The 10684-nt window shown below is 42.7% G+C and overlaps 1 long non-coding RNA gene across 1 annotated transcript; it reads right to left on the bottom strand.

Moving 5' to 3' along the window:
• Positions 1-4529: 4529 nt before the first annotated feature.
• LOC147264666 (uncharacterized) lies at positions 4530-6841 on the bottom strand. Its single transcript, XR_015112513.1, has 3 exons — positions 6763-6841; positions 6400-6461; positions 4530-4544 (listed from the first exon to the last, which is right to left on the bottom strand). It is a non-coding gene; the product is annotated as an uncharacterized LOC147264666 (long non-coding RNA).
• Between the last annotated feature and the right edge of the window lie 3843 nt (positions 6842-10684).

Consider the following 10684-nt stretch of genomic DNA (forward strand, 5'->3'; position numbering starts at 1 on the left):
AGTTTTATATAAGAAAAGATGTTCTACTCTGTCGAACGCTTTCTCCAAATCAATTCCGAGCAGATACCCCCCCTGTGCTGCCATTGTCCTGACGGTATCCTTTATTGTAAGGATCGTATCTATGATGTCTCTATCTGGTATGCCGTATGCCTGTGTATTACCAATAATGGTTCCTATTGTAAGTTTAAGCCTGTTTGCCAGTGTTTTGGTCAGTATCTTGTAATCTGTATTGAGTAAACTTATTGGTCTATAGTTTGTTATATCCTGTTTTGAACCTTTATTTTTGTAGATAAGTGAAATTATTCCTGCAGTGAATGTATTGGATGTTCTCTGTTCCCGTTCCATTGAGTGGTACAATGACAGCAACAGGGGAGCTATCTGCTCTTTGAAACAAATATAAAATTCTGCTGTTAAACCATCTACCCCTGGACTTTTGTTTTTATTTAAGCTATCTATTGCCGTCTTTATCTCATTAATAGTAATTTGTGCATCGGACCATTCCTTATCCTCCACTGAAATACTAGTTTGGATATTTGATAACAACTTGTCTACCTCTTCGCTATTGCTATGTCCATTATCAAATAATTCTTTATGAAACTCTGTAGTTACTCTTAGTATATTTTCTTGATCGTCATATTCTTTTCCAGTTATATCGTTGATTTTTTCTATTATAGTTTTGTTTTGTTTTTGCTTTTCGAGCCCCAAAAAATATGCGGTGCATTTTTCTCCTTCTACTAAATTTTTAACTCTGCTTCTTATCATTGCACCTCTGCATTTTATTTTTTCTATGTTTCCTAGTTTTGCTTTATATAATTCATAGTTTTCTGTGTTTCTGTTAGGTTCTTTATCAAATAATGCTATTTCATGATTGATTAATTTTCTTTGTCGATTTTCTTCCAGCTCCTCTCCACTTTTTCTCTTTACTATAATTTATACTACTTCTTTTAATTCTTTGCTTTAGAATTTCCCACTTTTCTATAAAATTATTTTCTATTTTCATTTCTATTTTTGCATAATCAAGCAGTTTTGTGATTTTTTTAACGTAAGTTGAATCTGCCAGGAGGCTGAAGTTGAGGCACCAGGTACCTCCCCCCCTGAAACCTCCTGCAGCACCCAAGTAACACTCAATTGTTGCGTGATCACTCCATGCGTTATAATTATATTGTATTTTATTGATCTGTTTTGTTGCTTCAGGGGCCGCTAGACATAAATCTATTCTGGCTTGTTTCATTTTTCCCTGCACAACCTGTCTTCTGGAGTACTCTTTCTTGAATGGGTTGTGAATTCTCCATACATCTGTCAAATTGTGAATATTCATTAAATTATATAGCTCAGTTCTGCTTGTGTCATTCTTGTATACATTATTAATTGATATATCATCCTTAGTTAATGCGATATTGAAATCTCCTATTATTATGGTTCTATGATCTATCCATCTGCTTATACTATTTAGAAACATTTTCCTTTCCTTTTCACAGTTACTGGCATATATGTTAACAATTCTGTATGTTCTATTGTTTATGCAAACATCTATAATAAGTATTCTACCTTTCTTGTCATGATATATTAACTTGCTATTGGTACTTAGTCTTTTTTACTAAAATAGCTACGCCACAAGATTTACTTGTGCCGTTGCTAAAAAAGACATCTCCTTCCCACATTTTGCTTGCTGCCGCCACGCTATCCCCTTCCCACCTTGTCTCCTGTAAGCAGAGAATGTCACACTTGCTTTTAAGTAAAATGGCGGTCATCCTGCCATAAGTGCGGAGTCCATTGACATTAAGGGAGTGCAGCAGAAACATGGTCAGACCAAAAAAACCTTTAAACAGCCAATTTTCCCTCAAGATTTTTTACCTCTCCCTCCTTCTTTCTTCATCGCAGCATCTTTTATTGAGGTGTGCTTTTTCCGAATATTTTTGATTGTGGCAAAGTCCATTTCCGAGTCACTGTTTGATCTACTCTGAGGAGGGAAGGTTGAGGGCACATTTAAGGCAGGTACCCTGGTGGATGTGGCTGCCGCCGGCTGCAATTCTCCTGGGGTGTCCCCTACCTCCATTGATTCCAGGAGTTGAGAAGGCTCCGGCTCCTTTTCGGACCCGTTTCCTCCTCCATCCTTTCCTCTCTGCTGTGGGCCTGAGTCAGTGCTCATAACATTCAGACTTGAACCAAGCCTTGTGCCTGGGCTCTGCACCACTTTAGGAGGGCTCTGGGTTCTCTGAGGGGCGTAACCCTCACCGGCAGCCTGCTTGGCGGCGCCACTACCCACCTCGTCATCTTCCTCCTCATCCTCCGTTCCTCCCTCACTTAAACCTTCCATCTCACTGTACAGCTCCTCAGATCCAGATTCCACCACAATATCCTCATCACTATAATTACAATTACATTCATCAATTTTGTTCCAACACACCTCACATTTCTGTATCTTATTAGGTTTCCTGTTGCACTCCCTTGCATAATGCCCCTGGACACCACACTTATGGCAGGAGAACTCAGGACAGTCCCTTAGGATGTGCCCCGGCTGGAGGCACATCCTACACACCCTAGCCTGCCTATCATGTATGACCCTGAAATATTCCGGTCCTATTGCTGTGTCAAACCGTGCTGAATAAGGCAGAGATTGGACTTTATCTGTAAATTTTACTTTGAGAAACCGCGTCCCATCAGCAATTTGCGTACCCGGCCACATCCTCCTCCTTATAGTTGATGCAGCTGAGACTCCCCACCCTTCTAGCTTTTGTAAAATTTCCTCATCTCTGATGTAAGCTGGTAAGCTTAAAAAAGAAACCATGAGTTCATCATTACACAGATCTTTGACATGCACTGTGTTGTCCCCAATTTTGAAACCATCTAGGATTCTCTCTTTCCCTTTGATGTGTGACATGGTAATTTCATATTTCTGCGGCCCTGTCGCCCTACAGGCTATTAAACCTCCACACAGTGCTCTTATGCATCTCATTAATTCGAGAACTGGGACTTCATCCTGCCCAGTTACCTCGACACTGACCGTCAATTCTCTGTCATACTTGTGGTCGCCACCCGCAGATTTCGCCGCTCCATGTCGCTGCTGCAGCTGCCTTTCCCCACCAGACGCCGCATCTCTTTCCGCCGCCAATTCTCTCTCACTCTCCGTCGCCTCTCCAGTAGCTCCTCGCTGCCCAGGTCTTCTCGGAACCACGTCTTCAGCTCTGTTCTTCAGGCCACCAGCTCTCGTTGCCTGTGGACCGGCTCCAGCGCTCCTTCCACACATCTCCTCTGAATCAGCCGCTGCTCGCCGTCTTTCCTCCGCTGTCGCTGCGGAAGCCGCTCTCGCATTTCCCTCCGGCAGTTTTCCTTCCGACTTCTTCATGTTTCGTTTCTGATTGTTTCTTTTAACAAGCAACCATTTTTCATTTTCTTCACCTGTTTGTGCGTTTATGTCAAGTCCGTTTTCCATGCTCGTAATCTGAAATCCGTTTGCAGAGTTAAAATCCATTTGGTCCGTCCGAAAGTTTTTCATTCGGAAAAAAAAACTCAAATTGACCTCCCCCGATCAGTATAAAAACTGTCGGGGGAAAAAATGTTCACTCTAAAAACGAACCAAAAATGCACAGAAAATAAGGAAGAACAATGAAAAAGGCTGAAAAAACGAAAGAAATGGGAAAAGCGGAGTCCGCAACCTCTGTGTGTCGTGCTGTCAGCGTACCGTCTGATTGGCGCATGCGTGTTCAGAGTGGTATGGCCGTAAGCCCTTGACTCTTACACACATGGGCTCTATATCCATTTCACTCAGTTTACAACCTCAGAAAATATGTGATGTGCAACAGCCTCAGGGTCTTTTCACACGCCAAATAGGTGTCCTGTCAATACAAAGAAAAGAATGTTGATGTCATCTAGAGAAAAGTACTGCATCTGCCATCTGTCTACTTCAAATTACACGCTGCATGACATTCAATTTCAAAGCTGCAGAAAGGCGCTTCAAGAAAAGGTGTGTGAGGGAAGCTCGCTCATGCTGGTCCCCAAAGACTCAAAGCTGCCCTTTCCTCAAGCTGAAGTCAAAAGAATTTCAAATTGATCCTTCACAGGTACTTGTTCACGGAGATGGATGAAATAAAAATTGAATATATTTTCGTATTATAAAAATACAATGAACAAAATTATTAACAATGAGTAAGAGGATTTTCAAAACAAAACAAACAGTGTCTTTCTTGGTTCTGAGCTTTCGTTCCACTAAAAAGAAAAATCTTTTTTAGTTAGATAGTTTAACATAAAATACCCTCAATTCATCCTTAACACCTCAATTGTAAGGAAATAACAGTTTCCTCTACAAAAGATAACCCTTTTCTTTTTTTTAATATACATCATATTTAATCCCTTTCAGAATCCTTAAGTTACTTTCTAAAACGGTATTCTTTAATTTACAACAACTAAAACTCAATATTTTACCTGTGGGCACAGACACATTCATATGAAAAACCTTAAATTTAATTTTTACCTGTTTCAGGCCTGTTTATTGAAGCTCCTGTGCGGTCGGGGCTTCACAACTGTAATGGCCGCTTCACTCGCAGCTGAGCACACAATAAAAGCAAGTGCATGTGTATGTTAGTCCTCACAAATCCAGGGTTTTATTAGAAGGGGGAGAACGGGAATGGAGGATGACAGTCTGAATGGTAATGGCAATGGCGGTGGCAGTCACAATCCAAACACTCACACGCAATGGCGGGACAGCGAAAGTCACGAAGAAGAAAACACAGCAGCACAGGGCACAGCAGAACAGAAGAGCCATCTGATGGAAACCTGTCTCTCTCTCTCCAATGTCCGTCTCCTTCAAGCATATTATCTTAATTTAGCCACAATTATCAAACATTATCTCGTGTCGAATTCGCATTACCTTTACTTTCGCTCCAAAAATATTACAACGCTAAAGCTACGATCTGCAGGCACATTAGCACGGAATGCTATCCCTAGCTAGCACGTCGCTAACCATGTACACACCCAGTCTCTTTTCACTATAACAGTTAGATAAAGCGCAAATACAGGCATAAATATTCACCTCTCAAAGGTCACACAGAAGTTTACATCAGGACCACCAGTCGTCGACCTCCAAAATAAACTTAAATGCTCTCCACACAAATGATGCCTCCCCTCTGAGCTCTCTGATCATTGCCTCTTTTTCTGTCCCCATGCGCGCTAACTACTCACCTCACAAACCTGCGCCACTAGTCCCACCCCTTACACAGTAGCTTTCCTCTGATTGGCTTTTGCGGTCTTAATACACCCAAAGATAAAACAGGAATGAAATGATTGACAGGTAACAATTGAGGTTACATATAAACACGGCTTCTTCCCCTCTCCTTATTCTCGGATCACTGATCTTTTCCAGACTCAGAGAACTTAAAGACCTTTATATGAATTTATTTTTTAACTGTAAATAGTTTTACTTTTTAAATGTTACATATTATATTTATGCTTTTAACCTGCTCACATTATAACCAATTTTAACGATTATGAACTCTATTTATTTTTGAACTTTTTAACACATCTTTTTATGCTTTTTATGCTATGTAATTTATTTGATTTTTTTAAAGGGCTACATGTTGGATGATAACAAGAGTGTATATTGTTTACAATGTGTTACAGTCAATGGGTGGCACGGTGGTACCGTGGTTAACAGTGTCGCCTCAAAGCAAGTTCAAGTTCTGGCTCGAGCACAGGTTCTTTCTGTGTGGTGTGTGCATGTTCTCCCCGTGCCTGCGTGGGTTGTCTGTCTATTTGTGTTGGCCCTGCAATGGACTGTCTACCTGTCCAGGGTGAAACCTGCCTCTCACCTGAAAGCCACTGGGAAAGGTTCCAGCCTCCCCCTGCAACCCTTAACAGAAATAAGCTGGGATGCATGGAAGTATAGAAAGCGGATACAATGAAGCGCATACAAATTTTTTGAACGCACGAAAAAGTCTCACCTTTTGTTTTTTTCATATTGGTTAGTTTGGAAGCATGGAATTTCTGACAAAGCCTAAGTTTGTATTGTTTATTCACTGATTTTTCTGACAATTTACAAACAAAGCTTTCAAAACTGAGAGGACAAGCAGTGGTGTTTAAGATCAACACCCAACATGGGGCTTGAACCAACAACCCTGAGACTAAGAGTCTCACGCTCGACTGACTGAGCTAATCAGGTTACGTCAGTGTAAGTCCCATAGCATGAAGTGGTCAGAGTGAGAGAGTCACACTCCTGTGAGTGATCACCCATCCATCCATCCATCCATCCATCCATTTTTTCCGCTTATCCTGTTAAGGGTCACAGGGTGGGGCTGGAGCCTATCCCAGAGGGGACATTACCTTGGACAGGTCAGTGGTCCATCGCAGTCCACCGCAGCCAACAAATATTGACAGACAACCATTCACACTCACAGCCATACCTACGGTCAGTTTAGAGTTGCATTTCCATTTGCATGTCTTTGGACTGTGGAAAGAAGCTGGAGTACCTGGAGAGAACCAGCACAGGGAAAACATGCAGACACTCTCAGGATTTATTCCAATGAAGCGCCTAAAAAAGGAGTGTTGGAACTCACTCAGATGAATGAGACATTATAAGCCATCAAATATATACATGTAGATATAGTGTTGGAGATCCAAGAAAACAGGGAGAAAAGAGAAGAGAAGAAGAAGAAGAAGAGAAAAAAATACAGCTTCTTTGACCAGATAACATAGTTGTCTATTTCAATGTTTGAGGTCTGAAAAAATAACTGATTAACTGTGAAATGTGATGGACAGGCAAGTACTTACTAGGATCAGGGCAGCTGGAAAATAGGCTCCTTCATCTGTAGGCAATATCAGAGACAAAGAAAAATCAACACAAATGAGCAGGCACTTGAACGATGCTAAAACCACTCTTTTTTAAACAAATACAACCACAGCTTCTGCTCTATGGCCTTAACTACCCTGTAATCATGCCATCAGACAGACTCATGCCAGAGCAGTAGCCTAGCACAAGATGGAGGAACGTAATTGCATGTAAACACAGTCAGTGTGCACTCATCTTAATATGAACCGACTTAACTGTTGTGTGACACGTATATTGTGTGTACTGTAAAATGGTTCAGACGATCAGAAAGCTTCATGAATTCACAGGCAAAATACAGATGTTGCACACATTAATTTGTGGAGGCTCGAGATGTAAAAAGTAAAGTCAACTCTGTGTTTTTTGGATTAATTTGCAAGCATTTTCAACATTTTGGCTAGCTGCTAAATCTGGCTAGCATGATGTGCACTGAGTGTAATTATCAGTGCAAATGTGGCAGGATAAGAGGTCCCATCCTCGCAGTGAGACTGGTTGGTGATGCCTGACTTGGCTTGTACCATCATTAGCCAACCAGTGTGTGGCGCTGCTCTATAAATAGGGGCAGCATCTACCTGATCAATCTCTTGCTCTTGGGGTCCGGGGTCCTCCCACTTCCTGGTCACCTCGCTTCCGCCTCTGATTGCCTCACGTCTGCCTTCTCACCAACATCTGTGTTGGTATGTAGCAGTAGCTCCCTGTAGCTCGTGTTGCATGCTGATCATGCACGTTTTTCATATTCACGTGTTTAATTGTAGGCGTCCGGCTTTTGGGACACGGTCCCTTCATCGCCGCTAGTGGGGAAACACCCCCCCCCCCCGATCTGATGTGCAGAGGCTGTTTGCCACAGCATACTAGCTGTGAAACCCTTTGCTCTGCATGTGTGCGATCTACACCTGATTGGCACAGCTGGTGAGCCGTGACACTGAGGAAGAACTAGCTGCTGCTTTGCTACCGGGCGCTGTCTTGCCGGACTATCTTGCTTTGCTAGATGCTCCTGCTTTGCTGTGGCTGCTGTTTTGCTACAGACTACCCTGCTTTGTTCTGGCTGCTGTTTTGCTACAGACTACCCTGCTTTGTTCTGGCTGCTGTTTTGCTACAGACTACCCTGCTTTGCTCTGGCTGCTGTTTGCTACAGACTACCCTGCTTTGTTCTGGCTGCTGTTTTGCTACAGACTACCCTGCTTTGCTCTGGCTGCTGTTTGCTACAGACTACCCTGCTTTGCTCTGGCTGTTTTGCTACAGACTACCCTGCTTTGCTCTGGCTGTTTTGCTATAGACTACCCTGCTTTGCTCTGGCTGTTTTGTTACAGACTACCCTGCTTTGCTCTGGCTGTTTTGCTGCAGACTATCCTGCTTTGCTTCTGGCTGTTTTGCTGCAGACTATCCTGCTTTGCTTCTGGCTGTTTTGCTGCAGACTATCCTGCTTTGCTTCTGGCTGTTTTGCTACAGACTACCCTGCTTTGCTCTGGCTGTTTTGTGACAGACTACCCTGCTCTGCTACTAGCCTGTTCTGCGACCTACTGGCCATCTACACATGTTTTGCTTGTTTGTTCACTGTTTACTGTGTTCACTGGAGTGCTCTACTTCTGTGTTCACGAAGTGGAATCTGCTGTGTGTTTAACTGGAGGTTGTTTCAGTAATTCACCTTGTTTAACCAGAGTCTGCCAGATCCTGATGTCCACCGTGTGGCGCCACTGAACTGTACTTCATGGTGCTCTGAAGGTTTGGATCTGCATAGTTTCCCATTCCTCCGCTTGGGCTTCAGGGTGCAGCAAGCTGCTGGACGGCTATCCGTTAGCTCCCTGGTCTAGCAATGGAGAAATGAACTCGTTTCTGGTTATTTTGGATTGTATTATTTTTCCTTGCTAATTTGTGTTTAATAATTAAATCTTGTTTCTCAAATTAATTTGTAAATTGTGGTACGAGTTTGGTTTTTTTTTAGTTTTGGAGTTAAATTATAATTCTTGTCATTTCGTTTCAGGTACTGGAAGCTCACGGTCCTGGCGTCGCTTTTCCTCTTGTGTGCTGTGCACCCCTGTTTTGCTTTAATCGTGTGTTTTTTAAATATGATGTCCCAATTGATCAGGGTGTCTTCTGCCTTGGGATCCCTCACCCCCACTGGTAAGCTCCAGACTTGTTTAGATTTATTCTTGTTCTCTTTTTAATCTGCTGGCCTGTTTACAATAAAATATTTTTGTCATGGAACCACGTCTCCTGCCAATTAGTAAATGAACCTGTGAGTGCCTTTTGGTCGGTACGTTAACTATTTCCTTGGGCGAAGTTCCCAAGGTGGCGTTGTCCGGCTTTGGTCACTATTATATTTTAATAAGTGCACCCCCCACTCGTGTGTGTCGCCACACAAACTGGAAACTTCACTTAGCCTCCACTGGCCGACAGACTTTGCGCTCGTGTCTACAATAAATGCAATCGCTACTCACCAAATGACTGAGATTGAGATGGATGATAACCAAGGCTCTGGCCTCACGTGCAGCTCAGGAGATTCTTCTTGCGTCCATAAGGCAAAGATACTGCATGATACTGTTGATTTATTTACAGTGAAGTACTGTATTTTAGCATTACAGCATAGTTCTGTTTAACAGTCATGGGGTGTAATTTAACAGATTCCTATTAGAATTAACGGCAAAGTACTGTATTTTTATAAACAGGGTGATACTGTTGAAATCTGGTAGTACACTGCAAGCAATTGCTGTAAATTTACAAGTCCCACTGCTTTCATAAAATTCATCACTGGATTCAGGACGACCCCTGCTACTCGGACCCGGTGGGCGGGAGGAGGCTCAGGCCCAAACAACGCTGACTGCAGCTTTAATTTAATCCTAGGTTTATGTAATACTCTGATAAATCAGTGGTATTTATTTAATGATTTTCATACGAATAAGTTAAGAACAAAATGCCAGTTCATGGTTAAGCTAAAATTTACATAAATATTATGAAGAAGATATTAAAATGTATAAAATTTGTGTTTAAAATTAGTAACTTTAAAAAAAAACATCATTTCATGGGGTGTGAATGTCTTTCAAAAATGTTAAATTAATTCTATTACGTTAGGTTACGTGCGTGAGTTCATGACCTTTAGTGTTTACACTTCCGGGAGAAACGCGCTAGAGGAAGGAGCGTCGTGTGAATGGCGTAACGTTATCGGAGTTTGGAGACTGTGTGTCGTCGGAGAGGAGTTTTTATCGGTAACGGACTGTGAACTGTAATTTACCGACGTGATTGGAGTGCGTGAGTCGGATTCTCCGCCACCGATTGTGTTTTGAGCACCAGGCAAGTCCAGTTACAGAAGCTAGCGGGAGCTAGGCTAACGCTGTCCACGCTGAAGGGAGACGCCGCTGCACGGACGGGACAGGAGCTTCGGATAGTCGCCTCGGGAGAGAGTCGTTAACGGAGGACGCGTCACTGCTGCCGATGGAGTCGGAGGACGGGTCGTGGTTGCCGACGGAGCCGGAGGATGTGCCGCTGCTGCCGAGTCACGGAGGTCTGTTGCTGCGGGCTGCTGCGAGCGGGACGGTTGCTGCCACAACGAGCGAGGGATTCATCGGCTGCGGTCCGGTATTGTTGACGTCACCGACACACGAGGGGATCTGGTAAAGGTTTCCATCATGAGCTCCAACTAAAGCGCGCCAACGAAAGTAAACAAGAGTGCACTCGAAATAAAATTAGACAGTTGAAAGAGAGACAAAAACAATATACCCCGGGGTTCTTCTTTATTATTTTCTATAGTCTTGTTTATTCAAGGTTTGAATGTGTTTTTCTGCAAGCCTTTAATACATTTTCTAAACTGAAATCTTGTGTTTCATTGAATTTGTGTGTTGTTACTGAAGCTTTACAGCAGAGTTTAAAGGT

The sequence above is a fragment of the Aulostomus chinensis genome, chromosome 4 (assembly GCF_037954235.1).
Source record: "Aulostomus chinensis isolate RoL2024-O1b breed Wild chromosome 4, RoL_Achi_v1.0, whole genome shotgun sequence".
Lineage (NCBI taxonomy): Eukaryota > Metazoa > Chordata > Actinopteri > Syngnathiformes > Aulostomidae > Aulostomus > Aulostomus chinensis.